This window comes from Arvicola amphibius, chromosome X, assembly GCF_903992535.2.
Source record: "Arvicola amphibius chromosome X, mArvAmp1.2, whole genome shotgun sequence".
In the NCBI taxonomy this organism is placed as follows: domain Eukaryota; kingdom Metazoa; phylum Chordata; class Mammalia; order Rodentia; family Cricetidae; genus Arvicola; species Arvicola amphibius.
Genome location: NC_052065.1, coordinates 45,692,538 through 45,716,399, shown reverse-complemented (window position 1 = coordinate 45,716,399; position 23,862 = coordinate 45,692,538). Strand labels below are relative to the sequence as shown.

The 23,862-nt window shown below is 32.9% G+C and overlaps 1 protein-coding gene across 1 annotated transcript in view; it reads left to right on the top strand.

Moving 5' to 3' along the window:
- The window catches only part of Il1rapl1 (interleukin 1 receptor accessory protein like 1), a 655,686-nt gene that overhangs the window by 275,430 nt on the left and 356,394 nt on the right, over positions 1–23,862 (top strand).

The following is a 23,862-nucleotide window of genomic DNA, read 5'->3' as shown; positions in this document are numbered from 1 at the left end:
CTATTGCAACCTTATGATTATTGTGTCATAGTAGTACATTGACATTGCAGCTGGATAAAACTATTCCACTTTATCTGGTCTTTGTGGGAACTGCACAGTATGTAGGGCACAGACATGCATGATTGTAAAACACCCTTACATATAAGATAATTTTAAAGGCATACTTAGAAATAATCTGAAGTTTTGTATGACATACAGTCATAATTCATGAGTGAATTCAAGAAGTTGCTGTGGTTTTTTGACAATTTCTTTCAACAGTTGTAACCAAATTTTCAGATATAAAAACTAAATATTTATTTAATAATATCTATCATAGGTATTATGTATCTCTAGCATGATTTTAAAAACTTATTTATATTCCCCTTTGTTTAGGAGTTTTGGGCAAAATAATCTCAATAAATGTTTTCCTAAATTTTCTATATTTATTATTTGAAATTTATATACATGTGATTATATATATAATTAACACATATATAATACATACTCTCTCCACAACCTCCAGCAATCACATTGTCCAACACACAAACTTGTTTCCTGAAATTTTGCTGATCATTTTCCATATTTTTTCTAGTCAATCTGTTGTTATTACAACTAATTAATAATTTCATTTTTATAATTTTTTTTTTTTGGTTTTTCGAGACAGGGTTTCCCTGTAGTTTCTAGAACCTGTCCTGGAACTAGCTCTTGTAGACCAGGCTGGCCTCGAACTCAGAGATCCGCCTGCCTCTGCCTCCCGAGTGCTGGGATTAAAGGCTTGCGCCACCACCGCCCGGCCATTTTTATAATTTTAAGAAAACATTTGGGAATTACTTTGGAGAAGAAATTTTCATATCTTAGCATTCAAGAAAGCTGTTTTTAAACATTTAACATGTAGGAGAGTTGTAGGACATGACAATTTTTGTCATCCAAATGATATTACTATGGAAATGTTTCCAAGAATTCCATTTAGAAAATGTTCTCTCTTTTTAAAGTTCCTTAATTTAAAATAAGCAATACACTTTCTTTGTTAAAGTAGAAGTATAGCACCTACACTGAATAGTCAGAATCTTTAATTTATTGATTTATTTCATAACTGTTTGGTAATAAATTTCTGATAGAAAAATATTATAAACTTCTGAACATTCATCTTTTTAATTAAAAGAAAAGTTCCTAATTTAGTTGAGCTTGATGAAGTTGTGAAATACTTTGCAGTAAAATAACCTACAAAGTCCTATGCAGCCCAAGGGATTTCCTTGGTCACTCTTCATTTTTGTGTAAAATATTATAAAGATTTTAGTCATTATGCGAATGAAATCCTTAAATCACTTTACCTGGATAGTGTCTCATATTAGGTTTAACATGCACAAATAACTACCAATCTCTTTACTCTTTCAAACTCCTTTCCACTCTGGTGTGAAGTAAACAGAGGAAAGAAATAGAATCAGTTAAGATACTTAGATGCTCACTTTTTACTTTATGTTGATGTCAAATTAATAAGCAACAATTTTAATAAGTAGGAATAGAACATATTATTTATATTTTGATATAGCATCTTAGTGTTTGGGGACTATAAACTAAGTTGACAATGAAATGGAAAGAAGCTATAAAAGAGAAAGCTTTCTTCAGAAGATGTTGCTTGCTGGCTAGAATAGTCCCAAGCTTTGTCTTTCCTCATATACTTACATTTTCTTCAAAATCTGCTATTTTCAGAAAATGTATATGACTTCAAGGTTGTGTAATACCAATAACAGTATGCTGCAAAACAATCATGTATTCTCCTTGTTGGTAACATAATTTGAAATAAATACATGTTGAAATGTCACTAATGAGAGGAAAAGCATAAACTTTCAGTGAGCTGTTTCATTAGAAAAAGGCCTTCCACATATGTGTATGCACACATACATAAGAAAAATTTATTTTATTTTCTGTGTGTTACTAAAAGAATATAATGCACAATATGTTGTAGCCGGTCTGTAACCAGAAGCCAATGTTGCAGGTAAGTAAGTCTGAATGTACAATCATTTCTTTAGAGTTGTTTAAATTAATAACTAATTTTCATCTCTTTTAGTAATCTAATCAACACTTTCTTGTGATTCAACCTATTACCATGTATCTACTTTCCAGCAAATCATAAACTGTTTTCTACACAGAAGTATTTCATTCCGTGTCATTGAGTATTATTCACCAAAACATTTTAACACATTTGCTTGTGTGGTTTTTTTTACATCTAGTGTTTCAAACTAGGAATCTTTAAGATTAATGTCAGGTGAAATATTATTAGAAAAAAAATCAATGTGGAGCATTGGAAAACCTGACAAGATATCTAGAAAGAGGAAGAGAGCACTAACGAAAATAACTGGAAAAGCAAGAATTATACCAGAATTCCTAATTATGATTTCGGAGTCAGCAAGAAAAATGCCTGACCATTATTTCCATTTAAAGTATTAGAAGAACATATTTTCCAAAGAATTGATTTAAAATCATATGTATTAAATGTATAACATTTCTTGAACTATCAGTTAAAGGTAAAATATTTATTGGTAATATATTCTTAATTTGCCCTAAAAACAAGCAGAGAGAAAAAATGTGAGAGATATTTAAAATGTTATAAATTAATTAATTAATTTAGATGATAGATTATTATACACACATATGTATGTGTATATATATATATATGTATATATATATATATTTAACTCAGTTCCAATTTGAAGTTTCATTATTTATTGACACCTTAATGATTTCCCCTAAATGTCTCTCTCCATTCGTTTTCTGTATCTGGCCCATGGATTAATCTTGTTTGAGCATTTAAAAATATCATAAAAAACATTTCAAAGTCTCTTACCATAAGTTATGCATATAAATTTACCTACAAAATTTATTAAAAAATGATCAGCTCTGAAAACATAGACCCAGAAAACCTTATGCATACTGAGTATTTAGTATTTGTATAATTATACATAATATCTAACAATTAATTATAAAGGAAGTCATAAATGTGAAAGTGAGAAGTATATGAGAAAGTTTAGAGGGAGGAAAGGGTGAAATCATGTAATTATATTATAACCTCAAAATTATCAGAAATAATTTATATATATATATATATATAGATAGATAGATAGATAGATAGATAGATAGATAGAGAGAGAGAGAGAGAGTGTGTGTGATTAAAATAGAACTATATTGCTATACCCCTCTTTCCTCCCTTCATCTCCTCCCAGATTGATTCTAATCCTTTCCACGCATCCTCCAACTCTCAATTAAGAGCTTCCTTTTCTTTGATTATTCTTACTAAAGTTTATTTACATAAAATGACATTTAAGGTTCAAAAGGAAAATAGCAAAGAAATGTTAAATCAGATCACACAATTAATGTGTGGCCGAAAAGGTAATGATGAGCAAGCTATCTAATAGTAGTGCAATAGGTGGTGACGAATCTCTTGAAGAAATTAGAAATAATAAGACAATAGACTGAAATGTTATAGATTTTTGCTACTGCCATACAGCATCTATTGTAAGCAATATTTGTGGGGAAGTGCCCCTTTGGTAGATATTTTAATGATATAAGTTGTAAATAATCAAGTTTTAGCAATATTAACAGAAACTTTTAGTTATTACAAATGATTACTTGTCTACAAGCAAATATATAGTTCAAAGTCACAGTTAATTAGACTTCTCACTTGAATATCTAATCCCCAACACGCAAACTCGACTACATACATTTATTTCCCATGTAAATTGATACTCATTTCAAACTCTATGAGATAAATTTTTTGAAGTTATTATATACCTTATAGTGATATTACATATTTTTCCTATAAATAGAGATTTTTGTATAAACAACAGTGGAATAATGAATGACTCGAGGATAAAGAAACATTGCTTAACATGGTGCTGCATACTTTTAGTCATAGTACTTGAGAAATAGAAGCAAAGAAGAGCCAGAGTTCATTGTCATCTTCTACTACATAGCAAGTTTGAGGTCAAGCTCAGTAAATGAAACTCTGTCTCAATAAAGTAAGAAGGAAGGAAAGAAAGAAGGAAGGAGGGAAGGAAGGAGGGAGGGAGGGAGGAAGGGAGGGAGGGAGGGAGGGAGGAAATAAAGAAAAGAAAAATAACGATGTAAAAAACAAATTACTTCAATTTTGTATGTAATATTTGATACTTTATTTTTATTTGTTTGTTTTGGGATAGAATCTCATGCTGCCCAGGCTGTCCTCAAACTTATTAGGACCTTAAACTTCTGATGCTTCTATCTATAAATTAAGAATTCTGAGATTACAAGAGTGCTAACACCACATCTAGGTTATGTGATACTGGTTATTGAAGCCAGGGCCTCCTGCATCCTACACAAGCATTCTGCCAATTGTATTGCCTCTCATCTCACTCAATGTTTTAGTGAACTGAACAATAAAATAATGTGACCTATATATGATGTATTTTTATATTTTACCATTTTCAGGATCAAATATGTTGAAAAAGTTTAAAAATACTAATAAGATTAGTTTTTATGTTTATTTTGTATTACTTGAAATTGATGAATAAATCCAGAAAATAATGTCTATTCTTCATTTTATGTGATTTACTTTAACTTAGTATTACGCATAAGGTAGAGGATCTGGGTTCTGAAGTAAGATTCATTTTAGTAGTCATATACTGTAGTTGTATAGTGGGGCCATTCCTCCCTTGAGACATGTCCATGACTGTTATCAATTAATCTAAAATATTATAAAAGTCAACTTTAAATGCCAGGCGATCCATCCCTGGAAAACTTTTAGTCTCTTTGAACCAGTCTAAGAACCAAAAGAACAATACAGAGCCCCATAATATTTATAAGATCTTCCAATGAATCATACTGTTATAATTGCATTGAAACAGTAAATCTCTGCTTATCATTATCTGTCTTTTTTTTTTTTTTTTTTTTTTTTTGGTTTTTCGAGACAGAGTTTCTCTGTGGCTTTGGAGCCTGTCCTGGAACTAGCTCTTGTAGACCAGGCTGGCCTCGAACTCACAGAGATCCATCTGCCTCTGCCTCTGCCTCCGGAGTGCTGGGATTAAAGGCATGCGCCACCACCACCCGGCTTCATTATCTGTCTTGAAATAATATTGCACGGGATTAAAAATTGAGCAAGTATTTGCCAGTAGAAGACAAAATGGGTATGACGTGGGTAGGTTAGTGATATCAAATATGTCTTGTTTGAGAAAATTAATTCTCTAAATGATGATGATGTTAAGTTTTCTGGAAACATTTTTCATTGTATGTTCAGGCATAAACTGTATCTTTTCATCTTACCCAACTTCTCAGCAAAGGACCCTATGTTTCTCTGCTGTGGGGTAGTTTTCTGTGGCTAAGAGGGGTTTTTTTGTATTCTTTCTGCTACTCTGCTCTCTTCTGAGTTTCACTTTTGTCTCCTTTGTTGGCTTATATTTCTTCCCTTAACCTTTTCATATAAGAATATGCAAACTCATACCTAGAGATGTTGTTCCTCATCTCATTTTCCATTCTTATTATAAATGATCTCATGAATGATTTTGACTTTAAACAGTATATCTGACTGAATAGCTTTAAATTTTATGTCTTTTGGTCTCTCTTGTTAAGCTGCATAAAGTTCCTGATGGTATTGAGGACATTCCAAATTCCAATGGTCAATTCAGTTCTCTACTTTTACAGTAACATAGCAATTTAAAGGATGTAAATCTTTTTTTTAATATTTTCTAAATTTATTAAGATCACACACACACACACACACACACACACACACACACACACCCTGATATCTCCAACTAAATGCTTGCCTATGTTGGTAGGTCTTAAATGCTCCCTCCTTCCACGTGACGTCTTTTCTGTTATAGTTCTTCCTTGTTTATGTCTCCAAGAATAAAGTATGGAGATTTTATACAATGGCCACTGGGTTTTAAGAAAATAAAGGTAGAAGTTTCCAGTGTTCTGCCAAGTATTATACAATAACTTATAAAATATTCTAAGTTTGAGAGATAGAATAGCTATTTCCACCATGAAAGAATTTTAAAAGAAAAGGAAAGGATACTGGTAAAGATGGTAGAAAGGTACAGGTAGACTCAAATAAACTTTAGGAGAGGAAGAAGTGTTCAGCAATAAATATTTTGTGATAATTAGCTTTATTATTGGTTGGAATATGAGTTGCTATTCATAAATTTTACATCTGTCTGTCTTATTTTTTTCTACGCTGTTCCAACCATCAGTGATCCTCTCAATAATATGGATTTATTTTAATGTCAGAACCATTTGGCTCTTAGTCTTAACCAACTCAACATGCTTTAATGTTTTGCATGCCAAAAATTTATATAACAATGTCTTGAGAGATAGATAAATGTTTCTTGTTCTCAATACCTGATTGACACTATATGTTCCACCTATTTTTTCTACCATTTATGCAAAAAGTAAATTAATAGTGTCAGAATAAATATTTCCTTTGAATAGATCATTGCTCATAATTGACTATATTAGAAATCAAAAGACAAACTTAGGAACCTAGTTTTAGATCATCCAGAAAAAGAGAACATGTGAGGACCCAGAAGGCAGGAAAATTCTAGGCTTCTCAATATTGACCACTAAGATAAATGAAATCTAATCATTTCTCTTTCAGGGGTGAAACATTTTGCTTATAATAGTTTAATTAATTTTGGTGGATTAATTTGCATTTTGTAAACTTTTTAAACTTTTGCTTATTGCTTTATGGATAGGTTTTTCTTAACATATTTTATTAATTTGGGGGCAATTTTATAAAATGCATCCCAATCACACTTGCTTTCCATTCCTCTAAGGTCCACTACCTTATCCTTATTCCCTCCCCAACACAAAACAAAACAAAACAAAACAGAAACCTGCCAAGTTCTATTTGTGTTGCCCTTATACTCATTGGAGCAGGGTCAAACTCCCAGTGGCCAGCCTCTTAATAAAATTGAATATTTCCCCACCACCACCCATTTGCCAGAAGCTATCAACTGTGAAGAGCTACATTTCAGCATCTTTATCACATTTTTAAGGACTCTCTTCAATAGTTTCTTCTCTGGACGATTTCTTTTTCTTTTCGTTTTTTTCTTTTCTTTTTTTTTTTGATGGGAGTGGGAAACATCATCACAGAAGCCTTCGGTGTCTCTTATTCTCAGTTATGAGTCTGAAGTCATCAATACCACTGCAAAAGAAACTTTCTTTCCCATAATGTCTAATTTTTCATTTATTTGCTATCTTATGAGTATGGCTACACATGTACCATGACACACACATGGAGTTCATAAGACACCTTTTAAGTGTCATTTCTCTCCTTCTATTATGTGCGTCCCAGGGATAAAACTCAAGATGTCAGTCTTAGACATGAGCACCTTAATTTGAAGAGAATCTGGCTGACAATTTGAGCCACTTATTTAACTCAGAGAGGAGCCTGAGTGTCATGGAGACATTATGCTAAGTGATAGAAGCCAGACTTGCAAAGAGGAGGCAAGATTATGAATTCCAGGTCAGACTGGGTTACCTCCAAAAACAAAACTGACAAGAGCAAAAACATTGAGAGCCAAAGAGTCTGCCAACAACTTGAATAATTTTACATCAAAATTATAGTGAGATAAGTAATTTTCTGAAAACAAAGCAAAAACAAAGCCTTTGGATGCTGCTATTAGAAAAGATGGATCTAATGTTGGTCAAGCATATAATTTTCCCTTTAAACCAAATCATATACCTCCTATATTTTATCACATTGAAAGTCTATCAATGATAGAGACTTACTTATAAAGCAAATTAGCTTAGTGCTAGTAAAAACCTGATACAGATTTATTTAAAATGGTTGGGATTAGAGACAGATAAACAATTTGAAAGGTATCAGGAGTTGCTTTTAAAGTCTTCATGACAATCAAATTTGTTTTGAAATATACTATTTTTGATAGGTAATAATTGATTTTCATTTCAAGCAATTTTATAAAGGCAAAATTATTTTTCTTTTAGACACTATTTTAAGGTGCTTTAAAATTGTGACCGTGCTCACTTGAGTCACCACGGCAGGGGCTTACAATTAAGTCTCCTGGGGAATATAAGAATTAACAGGGAAAGATAGTATTTTTCAGCCACAGGATAACTCTTCTTAATGTTAAAAACCAGGGAAAGTACCATCATTCTACTCTTAGATGATTTCATTTAATGCTTAATGAAGTAATGGTTAGGAAATATTTTTTAAGTCAAAGCAATCTTTTGCGATACTGATGAGAGCTACAATATTCTCTACCCTAAATAAACACAAGCAAAAATAATTTTCACACGATTCCATAAGATTCAAGTATCCCCAAAACATTTCTATGGAATTCTATCTAGAACCATTTTGCACATACATATACAGCACAAAATACATAATTCAGATTAATAATTATAATAAAGAACCCAAGAGATAAGATAAGGATGCATACTTCTCACTCTTTTACTTAACTAACTCTTTTACTGATCTGGAGGTCCATTCCTGCATTATAAAACAGCACATTTCTCTCCCATAGAGCTAACATGTGAATCCCAGGCTTTTGCAGTACTCATCCACTCACTCTCCCCCTATATTTTTGTGTGTTAAATCAGAAAGTCAGTAAATTTCTGAGACTTATGTAACAATTGAACTTGCACTGTAAATGGTGCTCTTTACATTTTACTTAAGAACTGTTGCATGAATTTGAAATATATTGGGACCTATGATGCAAGTTATTTTTTTCTTCATCTTTTGACCAAGGCATGGTATCTGTATCTCTGGCTAGATTTATAACTATGTCTTTAGTATTAAGATTCCAGTTGTTCAATAAATATCTACTTAGCATTTAGTCTGTGATAGAGACTTTACTAGATTCTGAAAATATATTGATGAATAAAATACATAAAATTTCTGAATATGCATAGCTACTGACTTTTATTGGGGAGTAGATAAGAAATTTTAAGTAAATGGAGTAGATAAGAAATTTCATGTATACAAAGAAATAAGAATTTGAATTTCATTTTTCTAATCACAGAAAAATGATGTTTATGAGATAATAAATATGATAATTAACTTGATTTATGTTCCTCATATTATCCTATACATTTGATGCTATTTTAAAACTTTGGCTTCATGGATTGAAATTTATTCTACATATTCTTTCTGAAATGTATCCTAAATATAAGTACTATTGGATAGAATTACAACAAATGCTACAAAATATGATTTTAAATATTCAAAGAAGTATCACATAAAAATTAAGAAGAAACAAAAAATATAATTTTTAATAATACATTTTATTTGCCAAGTATCTCTTGAACACGGTAAACTCCAGCTCTCAGGAGTCTAATATATTCCTCTAGTCTCTTCAGGCAATTGCACAAGCACATGTGTATGAATACGCATGTGCATGAATGCACACATAAACATACACACACAAATTATATGTCTTATTTTGCCAAAACATTAACGTTTAATATGTAATTCATATAAAAATTTATTGCTGGTATGTTTTATAAGTTTTCAATTAATTCTTCAAAATCTAACTACATATCATATGTCTAACAGTAACACATGGCTAATAACAACTTTATAGGGTAGATTAGGCCACACTATTTAACTTCAACTCCTTGATACTTCTTTGACTACTTCACTTTCTCAAACTTTCTTTTGTGAAGATATTTGGATCTTTCACATAATTGGTGGTCTTTTGAAAAAAAAATTTAATTGAGAAAATTGTTCACATTCATGGAATACAGGGTAATATTTTATAACATTGTATAATGGTTAAATCAGATAAATTAGAAATTAGTAATGACTTACTTAATTTTGTGATATTAAATTATCTCTTTTAACTATTTTGAAACAGATAACATATTTTATTCATGATAGTAGATAATAACAGTTATTAGAACTTGTTTCAGCACTCATTGCTCTTGTAACAGTCAACGCGTTAGCTATGCTCTTCCATTCCTCCCTAATGCCTTCTAAGCACTAGACTATTTACTTCTATGAGGATATTTTCACGTTTCATATATGGAATAATAAGGTTTGTGTTACTGTGTCTGGCTTATTCCAGTAAATGCAATATTCTATGTTTCGGATTATGTTGTTCTAAATGTCAGAAATTAATTGTTTTAATATATGAATACTAATCTATTGTTATTATATGCATAAAATGAAGATAAAACTATATCAAATAACCAAATATAGTGCCTGAAACTATGAAGTTACTAGAAAAAAATTAGAGTGGAGATGCATAATAAAGTTGGACTGGTCAAGTATTTTACATTTTGGACAAAACTTCAAAGTAACAGGCCAAGAAACAAAAGCTTCACAGACACATTTATATTATATAAAAATGTTTTGCACCACACAGTGATTCGTGGACAGAAACAACTGAAAGAATTAAACAGAATACTGACAAATTCTTCATGGGACAAGGAGCTAATATAGAGAATTTATTATTAAATTAAACATTTCTGTCCCAAATAATAACAATATGACTAAAAGTGGTTAAAAAAAGGACCTGTTTTGAGAAGTGATGTTGCTGTATATCACAAAGTGGCTATAAATTCATGATTGTCTTTAGATTCCTGAATAGAGATTATAGGTGTGCACCACCATACCTAGCCAGCAGAAGTCATAAACATTCCTCAAAAGACAATATACAAATGGTCAAAGGTACATAGTAAATTTCTCAACATCAATATTCATTGAAGAAATGAAAATTAAATTGTAAATAGTTATTACTTCATTCCAAATAAATGGAAATTATAAATAAAAAAGACGAAAGATATCAAATGTTGTTAACGGCGTAGAGAAAAGAGACTTACTACATCTGGTAGAAATGTACAAAACTGAAGCCCTTATAAACAATGAGCTTCTATGTGATACATCAATCCTACTACCAAGAATGTAACCAAAGGATATGAAGTCAATATAGGAAAGAGATCTGCCTTCCTGTGTTTGTTGCAGCTCGATTTTTAAAAGCCATGATATGGAATCAACCTTAGAATTTTGCATTTCATACTAAATATTTGTTTTGTTCTCCCCCAAATGCTTAAAAATGTCTTAAGTCTTACAAAAAGAATTCTGTGGTAAACTACCTGCCCACAAGGTAACCAACAATAACAGTGTTTGTTTTATGTAACAGATACATAAGAGAAAGTGAAATCAACTGAATGACACTTTGGGTTTTGGAGAACAGATAGAAAAAAAGAAAAGAAAATAGGACCAGGAAGTTGCTCTTTCGAATTAATTTTATTAAAGACAAATGAAGAAACATTAACAATATGAACTTGATGTGTTATAAAGTATAAAACTTTAATACTATAATAATAGCATATATTTGCTTTTGCTTATTTGATACATCCAATGCATTATTTCTATCATTGATTTGGCAGAAATTTAAAGAATTGACACAACTGGAAGATCTATCATGGATTCTTTAGGGAATCCAAGAATGGGTGTCCACTCTGGACAGATGCATACTAAACCCTTACAGGAGACAGTGTTAAAGAATGCTACTGAAGTTCACAAACCCATAGTTTACATGAAAAATCACCTGAAAAGACAATGATCAATTGTATCAATTGCAATTTTACCTCAGCTATCTGATATAATGGGTTCTTCTCTGACATTACTGTTATAGGTGTCTCCTATTACAAATCTTTCTTTAATCATACTCATTAATGAGATGACTATTTTCTAATCATCTATATATAGGGAATCATGCTATAATCTCCTACATCAACAGTGTTTAGGACAGGCTTTCTACTCACTGAATTTTCAGGTTTAATAATTCCAATGATGTGGGGGACCTATAGGGCACACACATGCATATACCAATGTGCTGGTTGCTATTCTGATATTGTGCAAAACATGATGACCAATAAGAACTTAAGGAAGAAAGTGTATATTTTGGCTTATGGTTCCTGAGGGATAAGCGTCCATCACAGCAGAGAGGCAGGGCAAGTATGGTACTACAAACAAGAAGTTCAGATATCATATCACAAACTGTGGTGGTTTGAATAGATATCCCCGCCCCATAGACTAACATGTTTGAATGCCTGGCCTATAGGAAGTGGCACTATTAGGAGGTGTCGCTATGTTAAAGTAGGTATGGCCTTGTTGGAAGAAGTGTGTCAATGTGGGGACAGGCTTTGAGGACACATGTGCTCAAACTACATCCAGTGTGGGACACCAAGCTAAGACAACAACCACAAATACAAAACAAAGAGAGAAATAGAAGTGATGCAAGGCTATGAGTTCTTAGCTCCAACTCCCAGTGAAAGTGCACCCCAAGAAAGGTTGCAACAGACAACACAAGCAACTGGGAAGTAAACACTCATATATGTGAGCCTGTAGACAACATCCTTACTCAAACCACTGCCACAGGCAGTGGGTAACTCATGAATGTCTGTTTAGCACATATTTAGAGATGAACAGATTGGCCAGTGCATTCATATGGTGTCATCTCAACTCCTGTGTAGTAACGTCATGAACTAACCTGTAGCCTGTAGAGATTTATTAGTTCTAGATTATGGTCTCTTAAAAAGTCTTTTTTCAAAAAAGCCTGAGATGATGGCCTTGTCACTAAAGTGCTTGACATGCCCACCTAAGGACCTGAATTCACATCACTGAACCCACTGTAATACAGAGATTGGAGGACCTCTGGAGCTTCATGGCCACCCAGCCTAGTTGAATTAGTGAGCTTCAAGTTCAACAAGAGACCTTGTCTAAAAATGAGAAAATGATATCAATTTCATTGTGTGTATATACACACTTAAACACAAACACACCACAGCCTGTCTCACACAAAAAACAAAGAATAATTAAGATAACCTATTCAAAATATCTTTGTTTATTTCTTTGCATGATGGGAATTATGTAAACTAGACACAAATTCATCTGGCAATGCAGAGGAAGTTATTTTTAAATGTAATCTGCTGGAACAATAAATTTATGGGGGTGACAATTTGAGTAAGGAGCAATAGCATCCATTAGCAAGGATCTGACAACTTGCTCAGATAACAGGAAATTTACCTAGGAAGATAGTGTAACTACCTTTGAAAAAAATGTTTCCTGGAACACTGACATACCATACTTGTTCTTACATTTATCCTGCTGCCTCCAGCATTATTTTTTTTTCTAAAACTCAAGATCAGGTATCTGCAGTAAATTATTTTTGCTTCAGTCTCATGAAATTTAGACAGGGATTCTCCAAAGTAATGCATAAATAAGTTTGTTTCTTTGGAATACTAGAGTGTTTTGAATTGGTTGTTGTTTTTACTTGTCTCTATGCATCCCAAAGCATACTGCATAAACTGAGGATAACTTTGAACTTCTGACCTCCCTTCCCCTACCTCTTGGGTTCTAGGATGATAGGTATGCATCAGCACATTGTTGATATAATTCTAGAGATTGAACCCATGAATTCCTGAGTGTTAGCTGCTAAAATAGTCATTTCATAAAGAATATCGGTATAGCTCACTTCATCCCCTGTATCAAGAGGGATGGAAGAGAAACATTCATTCACTTAGCACCAAGCATAACATAATTTTACCCGACCTTGTCATTTCTTGTCGATTTTACTTCTCCTAACATTCTGTTTTCAATCAAACCCACCTGCATCTAGGTCAGCAGCATATAAAACACAGATTATGTAATTTTATAAACAAAACACAATCTTTCTACCCTGGTCAGAGGTAGAGATCCCATTGTCCATTTTATATTTTAGACATTTACTCATTTTCCTTGGGTTTTCAAAGAAAAATACTGCAGTCTAAAATGTTTACTAGCTATTCTCTTATAAGAAAAATACAGTTAAATTTAGTGCTTACCTGTATAATCCATGTAAATGTACCTCCCTCAGAATCCTTAACTTAATCATATTTAAAGCAACATTTTAAAATATATAATGTGATACAAGGACCAGAGATCAGAATATGGATATTTTAGAACACTATTTCATCTACTACATCATGAAAACCTGTGCTACCCATTTTCTCCTGTACTTTGGACTTCTTGGTGTATTCAGGTTGTTTCAGCTATTTTCTTGGTTAGCCTCCAAACATACAAATCAATGTAGATGGATTTGTTACAGACAGCAACAGTAATTCTCTTAATTTTTATAAATATTTGATATATCCAATATTCAACCAAAGAATGTTTCAACAATTTCTCTAAAACCAAATGAACATATATAAAATGGCATCTGTCATTACCTCTAGTGATCATTATTTTTTTAAAAAATCATATTTCTTTTAAATCAGTGATGCTTAGATATGGCACTAGGAGCTGTCTGTCCTAATAACTAATATGGAACTAGAGCTTTGTAAGTAATCCTGATTTTTTTCAAAGATTTTCTTGGCTTCCAGGAAGCATAGACTAAATTTAGTGTTTAATTACAGTAACTATTCTTGGCTGTTATTTTTTACATAATTATATGTTCTTCAAACCAAGCCCAATAACCATTTCTTCTTACTATGATGCTGTTAAAAATTTATCTCCATTTTTACAATCCTATTGTATGGATCCTTTATTATAATCTATTCACATACTCTTTAGAAATAGACACGAAATAAAGCAAATAGACAAAGTTGTAACATGTATAAAATCTAGCACCAATTATGGCCCATCTGCATTTTGAGGATCAAAGGTAAAATTCTGACTGTGAATATATTTTGTTACTACAAAAGCATTGTACAAATATATTTCTCCTTATTATAAAGCTTATTAAAATAGCTAGATTACCTTAGAAGGAAAAGATGTGATAATTAATGCTGCTATAGCATGAATCCTTTTGGACTTTACTCATTACCTTTTGATTTTAATATTTCATTGCTGATCAATGACAGTAATAAAACTTAAAATGGAAAAATGCAAGCTGACTTTTGTTAAAGCGTCCTACATTAAAAAACATAAACACAATTTTGGAATCATAAGAGCATTTTATGGTAGGATTTCCACAGGATAGAGGATTCATTTGGGAAGCCTTTTGGACAAATCTTTTGATTTCTCATTCTGTTTATTATAATTTAACCTAATATCTAATACATGTGGCTAACATGAGATAATAATAGTGCTTACTGTAATCTATTTTATTTATTCTATAAATCTAGTTCTGAAGATCACTAATAATAGCAAGGTTTTTTACAATTTATATTTACATTATTAATAAACCTAAATGACAGAGAAATTTAAAACATGACATACATCCAATCATATTTCAAGTACTAAAAAACAATAAATACATGTGTTTAAATGGGATTTGAGATAGTCTCAGGGAAACTTTGACTTATTAAAAATCAATTTAAAATCTGGAAAATTGACCCACTAGTTAAGAGCACCTGCTGCTCTTTCACAGGACCCAGATTTACTTCCCAGAACCCACACTGGTCACCTATAACTCCAATTACAGGGACTACAACACCTTCTTCTGGTCTTTGTGGACACCTGTATACACATGATGTACATACAAGTAGGTACACACATAAAAACAAAATATTTCTGAAGAAGAAAACCTTTTTGAGAAGGTATTTGACTCAGAAATAAACACTGAATTGTAATTGCATTCAGAGATCTTAAATTCAAACTTCACATGCACCAAATTGTATCCTTTTTGAGATGTCAATATTTTTTTAAATATGTGAACATTGTAAGCTGTTTAAGATAACTAATTTCATCTGGTTTTGTGGTATTCTTTGCTGTATTTGTTTTAATTTTTTTTTCTTATTGAGATTGGACACAGATGTTAGAGTATTTGCCTAATCTACATATCCCCAACCAGAGATAAACTGGATATGGTGGCCTACATAAACCCACACTAGTGATCCCAGCTATTGGGATGTGTAAGTAGAGGAATCAGAGTATCATCCTGGGGTGAGTTTGAGGCCAGTTTGTGATACATTAGACCCTGTCTCAAAACATTAGAATAAAGTAAAATTTCCAATAAAACGATCTCAATATTTTAAATTAGCAATCCTAAAATTTGTGACATATATAAGAGTAGAGACTAATATAATGAGATAACTTAAATATTTAATAAAATATAGACTAAGAAAAATGCTTTATATCACATTAATATGTATATGTGTATATATTTAACAAACATATAACAGTAAGTGTACTATAACTTACACAGATGTTTCCTATTTTGTTCAAACATACCCTGCTTTTTAAATATTAGGGCAGAATTATTAAAAATAATTTCAAGCTCACAATTTGAGTATCATATGACATTTCAAAAGTTGCCCATTATGAACATGTATATATGTACCATTCATTTGGCTTTAAAATTTTCAACATCTTGTAACATAATGTTGGTAAATTCAAAGTTCTTCAAGCCCTCTTTCTTACCTACTGTCTTTTCCCCCACAAGGACCTTATTTTAAATTTTGTGCATATTGTCACAAATTCTTAATTTTTACTTCTTATGTATACAGCCATGGCTATGGAGCAGTATTGATTATATTTAAAAATGTGCATGATGTAGTATACTCACAGATACTTCTGTGTTTCTTGGCTTATCATTATGCTTTGATATTTACATAGGTGATAACCTGTAACTAAAGATTGTCTATTTTAACTGCTCTGTTATGTTCCATTGAAATATACTAATTATTCTACTATGACTTCAGTTAGAATTTTATTGTTGTTGTGGCCCACATGAAGCATATTCTAATGTAATGAAAATTCATATACATTCCCATTTCTCTAAAAAGGCATGTTTCATTAATATTTACGTCAAAAAATGTAATTCTATAAAACCAAAACATTCTTGGCCTTCTCATATTGACAAATTGTCCTTCCAAATAGGCATTGCATATGATTGATGCAATAGTATTACAGAAGAATTCTAAATAAAAACAACTAATAGAAATCAATAAAATATATTATTTTAAATGTTATTATTTTAATTACTAATGAAATTAAAATGCTCATAATTCTCATCATTTAAATTTATTCAAGAAATTTTCATAATTTCTATTTTTCTTAGAAATATGGCTTTTTGAGATTTTTTTTATAATTTATTAGAGTTTTAAAGTATACCAATCCAAGATCCCACTCTCTTCTCTCCTTCCATTCCCTCCACACACAGACACACCTCACGCCACCCCAATCCAATCCTCAGAGAGGATAAGGCACATTGCGGACTGAAATATCCAACGCCCTCCATACTAGATCTAGGCTAAACAAGGTATTCCTCCAAAAAGAATAGGTTCCCCAAAACACCAGTACAAGCAGTAGGGATAAGTCCTGGTGCCACTGCCAGTGACCACTCAGTCTGCCCCAGGCATGCAACTGACAACCACATTCAGAGGGACTAGTTTGGTCCTATGCTTGTTCCTTTCCAGTCCGGCTGGTGTTGGTGAGCTCACATTAGCTCAGGTAGACTTTTCAGTGGGTGAACCCATCATAGACTTAGCCTCTTTGCTCATATTCTCATTCATTCCACTCTTCAACTGGACTTTTGCAGTCCAGTGCTCCTATGCGGGCCTCTGCCTCTGTTTCCATCAGTAGCTGGATGAAGGTTCCATGGTGAGATTTAAGATATCATCAGTCTGACTACAGGGCAAATCAAGATCAGGCCCCCTCTCCTCTATTGCTTAGATTACATAGATTACAAAGATGAATAAATGTAAAACATATAAAATTGACCAACATAAAATATTTATTGAATAATTACAATGTATATATAGTATTTGTATTTTATGAATGTTGTTCCATTTTAAACTAAAATATTTATACTATTAATATTATTTTAAAAACAAATTATACAAACATATAAAAAGTTTGCAAACAAATGTTCATCTCATGATTAAAAAACATAGTTTTCCTTTTTTGTGTGTTTGCTTTGTTTCTGATATTGTTTCTGCTGGTACTTAGAAGTGTAGATTGACATAGTTAAGCTCATAAGAACTCTTAACTCATGACGCTATATATCACAGATCTATTTTTTCTTGTGTTTCTCATTCATGGAAACTACACTGGAGATAAAAACCTCTGTAATTTGGATGTTCTTCTTCTGACAGCTCGTTTTGTTTCTCTGAATTTAGATGAGATTTTTAGTTCCTCATTCCAAATTATTGGGAAATTTACCAGGGAATTAAATAAAACATATTTTTATATAGTTTCTATATACAGTAGTTTGTACTACCCAGGTAACTATAGATATATGACAAAATCTTTTCTTTAACGAGAATATAAATTTCACTGATAGTACTGAAAGATGACACATTTGGACCACATACTAGTTTTAAGTCAAATACAAGATTTGTTTCCATCACCATGCTTTCCCTATAACCTGGTGATATGTATATAATGCAAGATTGCTTGTATTTGTGAGATACATTGCTTCTTGAGGTTTTGCCAAAAGTGCTACATATAATAGCTGAAATTAGCTTAAGTAACATTTTATATCCTTTTCCATAAAATAGCATATATTGTATTGACATACACTGACAATTCTACATACTTTGTACAATAAAAGTTTTGAGATTATTTTTATAAATTATCAGTTCACTGTACCACACATTTGGGATTGGTTTATGATACAACACAGATAGGAATCATGGATATATTTTGTTTTAGTTCTATCAATAGCTCTTTGAATGAGTACATAAACTCTTTTACAGGTGATTTTAAATCTAAGTTTGGAGAATCTTTGATCTTAGGGATGGACAAGTTGTATATTATTGTCCATCATCCTGCCTCAAATACCATATAATAGACATTGACCTCAAGTTAATTTATGCTTCCAACGCTATAACATGATTTAATTCACATTTCTTCTTCTCCTCCTTCTCCTTCTCTTTCTCCTTCTCCTTCTCCTTCTCCTTCTCTTCTCCTTCTCCTTCTCCTTCTTCTTCTTCTTCTTCTTCTTCTTCTCCTCATCCTCCTCCCCTTTCTCCTTCTCCTCCTCCTTCCTCTTTTTATTAGTGTGTATGTGTGTCTAAACATTTATATGCCAAGTTGTGTTTGTAAATTAGAGGACAATTTTCAGGAGAATTACAAATGTAGCTTGGATCTAAGAAGAGAGTAGAAATCTTAAAGTTTCTATCAATGCTTCTGCAGAAAAGAGAGGCTATAACTGTTAAGGATAGTAGAATAATTATGGAGAAGTCTCCTGCTCTGCCCTAGACCAATAATAAAAGTAACTGGAGGGAAAGACCACACTCAGCTAAGAGTCCAACCTGTGAAACAGAATCTACGGGGTTTCTTTGCCCCTAGAAAGCAACAACAATGCAAAGATTTTGTGAATGTAAATCGAGAGGGACAGGGCCCATTCCAAGAAGCAATGGAATTCAATTTGGTAGTGCTGTCTGTCCTCTTAGTATTGACTTTTTAAACCTGAAAGATGCAAGAATGAGTGTTAGTGTCAATTCTTTTTCTGCAGTGCCGCGCACCGCACCCCTGTCTGCACACTATTCGCTAGAATCCAGTTCGTGAGCTTCAGGCAAGGGGCTGGATGTTGAGAACACAAACACACACAGAGACCGACAGACACATGGACCTCCAACCACTGGTACAAAGCCCTCTTTAATAGCACCATGGAGGCTTAAATACCCAGCAGTCAATGGCCAACAGGTGAAAATCCCATCCTCTGATCCTCTAGGAAAGTCACAGCTTTTAGTAAATTAAATTAGAAGGCTCTAGACAGGGAAGAGCAACTGAAGGCCAGGACTCCAATTGGTCCCAACACTGTAGTTCCAAAGAACCACTGGTGCCAGAAAATGTGTGGCAGGGGAATTCCTGCAAGGAGTATCTTTGAGTGCAGCTGATAAAGTGAAACCTAGTTTGCCGTGTCATTGAATGTTAGATGTATGGAACTTGGCTTTAGATTTTACAGGTGGCTACAATTAAGAGATTGACATGAGTCTCAAATGAGACTTTGGACTCTGGTCTTTTTTTTCATTAATCAAACAGTAATTTTAATTTTTAATCTAAAAATCATATTAAATCTCATAGTAGCTATAGAAGTATACATTTCCACCATGGCACACAAGGGTTCCCTGAAAGCAGTGACAAACATAATAGTTTATTTTGATAGAATATAAGGTATTATACATAATAAACATGTAAGAATCAATTGCTGATGACTATAGTGTGTTTTGAAAGAGAGAGAATGATCTCACAGTGTATTAAAATTATATAATTGAAAGTTTATTTGACTTTTGAAACATTTTGCAACTTTTTTAGAGTGTCATACATTTATATCCTGAATTTTAGATGCTCTTTTCCGGCTTCCCATCATCTTTTCCCCATTAGCCCCTAAAGGCCTTCTTTTAAACAAGTTCCATTCATACTTTGTCATTTCCTTACATATGACTCACTGAGTTTAATCAGAGTTTTTTATTTACTGGTGGGAGGGCAATTTATCAGTTGCTACATCACTGAAAAAAATGGCAGTATTTTCTCCAGTGAGTGTTACCTGCCAATAGTTACTCAGGAAGAGAGAGGTCTTATAGACCCCTGCCTCCATCCATAGTGAAATGTTTGCAGGGCCAAGGTTGTACAAGTCTTGAGCAGATAACTATCGCATCAATGAGATTTTTTTTGAGTGAATGCAATGACTATGCCCCATCTAGAAGACTTCTCTTTGCTAAACATCACCCCACTCTAGGTTCTTACATCATGCCTGTCCCTTTGTCTGTGATGCGCCCTAAATCTCGAAGTGGATGATAGGTAATCTAGCTGTCCCATTTATGGCTAAGCTCTTCACCATCACTAATTCTCAGCACTTTAATTAAATGTGAGTTTGGTTTTTTTTACTTTGTCTGATAGCAGCAAGGTGGACTCTGGTCTTTTAAACTGTATTGAGAACTAGAAAGACTATGGGGATTTTTAAACTTGTACATACGGTATGCATTTTGTGTTGTGGTATAACCTTGAGGCTATGGTGGCCAGGGAGAGGAAGGTGGTGGTTTAAAAGAAAATTGTGCCCTTAGGCTTACACATTTCACATTTTGAGTTCCACTTGATGGCACTGTTGGGGAGGTTGCAGACATTTCCACCTTGTGAGAGAAAGTATGTCACAGGCTTTGAAAGTTTATGACCTCATTCCAATCCCAGTTTGCCACTCCTCCCTATATTTGAAATTAAGGATGTGATCATTCAGCTTCCTGATCCTGCCAACATGCCTGCTGCTTGCTGCCATGCCTCTCCCCAGTAATGAACTATTACTCTGCTGGAACCATAAGCTAGGATGAATTGCGTCCATAGTTCCTTTGCATCACAGTATTTTATCACAGCAACAGAAAACGATTATGACACCTTCTGTCATCAAAGCATCTATTGGCTTAGTCTAATATCCAGAATCAAATATTTAAAAAGTCTGCTGTTATGTCCCATTGTCAGAGGCTGCTCTTTCATTTCCTGGACACCCAGATCCAAAATAATCACGCAGAAACTGTATTATTACAACACTGCTTGGCCTATTAGCAGCTCATGCTTCTTATTGGCTAGCTCCTATTCTCTAAATTAACCCATTTCTATTAATTTGTGTATCAGTACGTGTGATTGTGACCTACCAGTAAGATTCTGTTCAGCATCCGGCGTCTATCTCCTGCGGAGGCTACCTAGCGTCTCATTGTTTCTGCCTGCTTTCTTGTCCTCTATCTGCTTGGAAATTCTGCCTTGCCCTATTCTGTGCTGCAATAGGCCCAACACATTTTCATTATTAACCAGTGGTATTCACAGCATACAGAGGGGATTCCCAAATCAATGTCCTATAATATAATATAGGTGTTTTAAGAAAATATAAGTCCAGGCTGGGCGGTGGTGGCACACGCCTTTAATCCCAGCACTCGGGAGGCAGAGGCAGGCGGATCTCTGTGAGTTCGAGGCCAGCCTGGTCTACAAGAGCTAGTTCCAGGCCAGGCTCTAAAAAAGCTGCAGAGAAACCCTGTCTCGAAAAACCAAAAAAAAAAAAAAAAAAGAAAATATAAGTCCACCTAATTAATAATTTGTGTAAATTTGATTTTGATAATTTGAGTGAAAAATGCTTGGTGTTTTTAATATAATTACTATATTTAACTTTAAGTATACTGAGATAAACTACCTTGTTCTCATCACAATATTGGGTATAATTAAAGATATTTAGACAGTAATATTATAGGTAATTTTCAAGAATATAATAAACTCTTTGACAAATATCTCCTTATCATTAAACATTACATTTAACATTTACAAAAGAAAGGTGGTGTTACATTTAAATTATATCATTGTATATTTCTGAATGTCATATTTGCCACTTGGAACAGCATCTTTGCTTGCAGTATTCTTTTAAAACTCTTTTGTGGAAAGTGTCATTTACATAAGTGATAGCATTCTCTTTGAAAGTCAAATAGAGTTTCTATATAAAAAAATTAAAATCAATACCAATGAAAATTAATCTGTGATAAAATTACCACAGTATGACTTGTTTATCAGTGGAAGAGTAAGAGAGTTATCTTTACAATTGTCATAACATCTGAAAAAAAACAACAAAGTGCAAGATTTTTATGGTCATGCCAGTCCTAATTTGTGAACTGTCCCTATTATAATCCCTTTGAAGGATGGCTACCTGCATTAACTGACATATCCTAAAAAATTTTGTCAAGATTATCCCCATGCACCCATACTTTTTCTTGCCTTACTCCTATCTAATATATATAACATATTTAGCATTTACATGAAAGGAATAATCAGAAAGCCCTTTCATAGCCCATATCATTATATAATAAATTATTTTAAAGTAGAGAGAAGAAAGAATTGGGTCAAACAGTTGCTTCCAAAGTGTTAAATTTCTGTTTCAGTTGCATCCATTATTTTTCCTCACTGAAATTGAGAGATTATTCATACTGAGATACAACTCTTTCCCTCTAACAGAGTCTTCAATACTTGATATTTTATTAGTCCATAATAAGAGCTGATTTAAAAGGTGTCAATGGTAGTGGCAGACTCAATTTACTAGGTTTCTTCTTCGCAAAGTCTCTGCAATAAATGCCCATTCCTGGAGAAAGGGATTTTTCCTTCCCCTCCTCCTTCCAAATGCTTACCATCAAGGAGGCACATTTTTCAAAGGTGACCCATCAGATAGGATGACAGCAGTAGGCTTGTGACACAGGCATAGTTAGTTCAAGGCCATCTCAGAACTTCTGAAATGGCAGTGGAAAATGTTCTTCCATTGGAGTCATGGTTCTTAAACGGGAATCATGCAAACTTGCAAGCTGCTGGCATGATCTATTTTCTGATATGTGATTTTAAAAATAGAAAAAAAAATCTGCAGAGGGACAGAAAGCAGAGTGAAATGGATGTACAGAAGAAGAGAAATGGAACTGAGATATAAATAGCACTTGTGGTTTCTCATAGCATTTGAATCACTCATGCCATGTCACCCTCTCACTTTGCTGAATCCCTGACCCTGACCTTGAGTTACAGGTGATAACTACACATATACGTAGAAAATTCTCAATTGCTCACTTTGTTTAAATGGGTTTCTATAAGATAGAGCTAAAAATTTCAGACATTCTTTCAGAGTATATACATTCTAAAACTAGCAGAATGTAATTAGAACATGTTTTATAACTACTCTTTCACAAAGTATGATGCTAAATTATTAAATAAGATTGATTTCTAAGATAACAACTAAAAATAGTTTATATATGGAAATTAAGTTGCATTTGAATAATTTTGTGTGACTACTATCATCCAGACAATGGTATTAAATAGATAGTAATGGATGCACAAAGATGAATGTTTAGTCTATTATGGATATATATATATATATATACATATTAAAATTTTCTGAAATTAGAAAATAATTTTAAATTGTGAAAAATTCTATAAATAAAATGTAGTGACAGGGAGACAATTAAAATTCTTTTCAGTTAACTTTATTCCAGAAAGGCATGAAC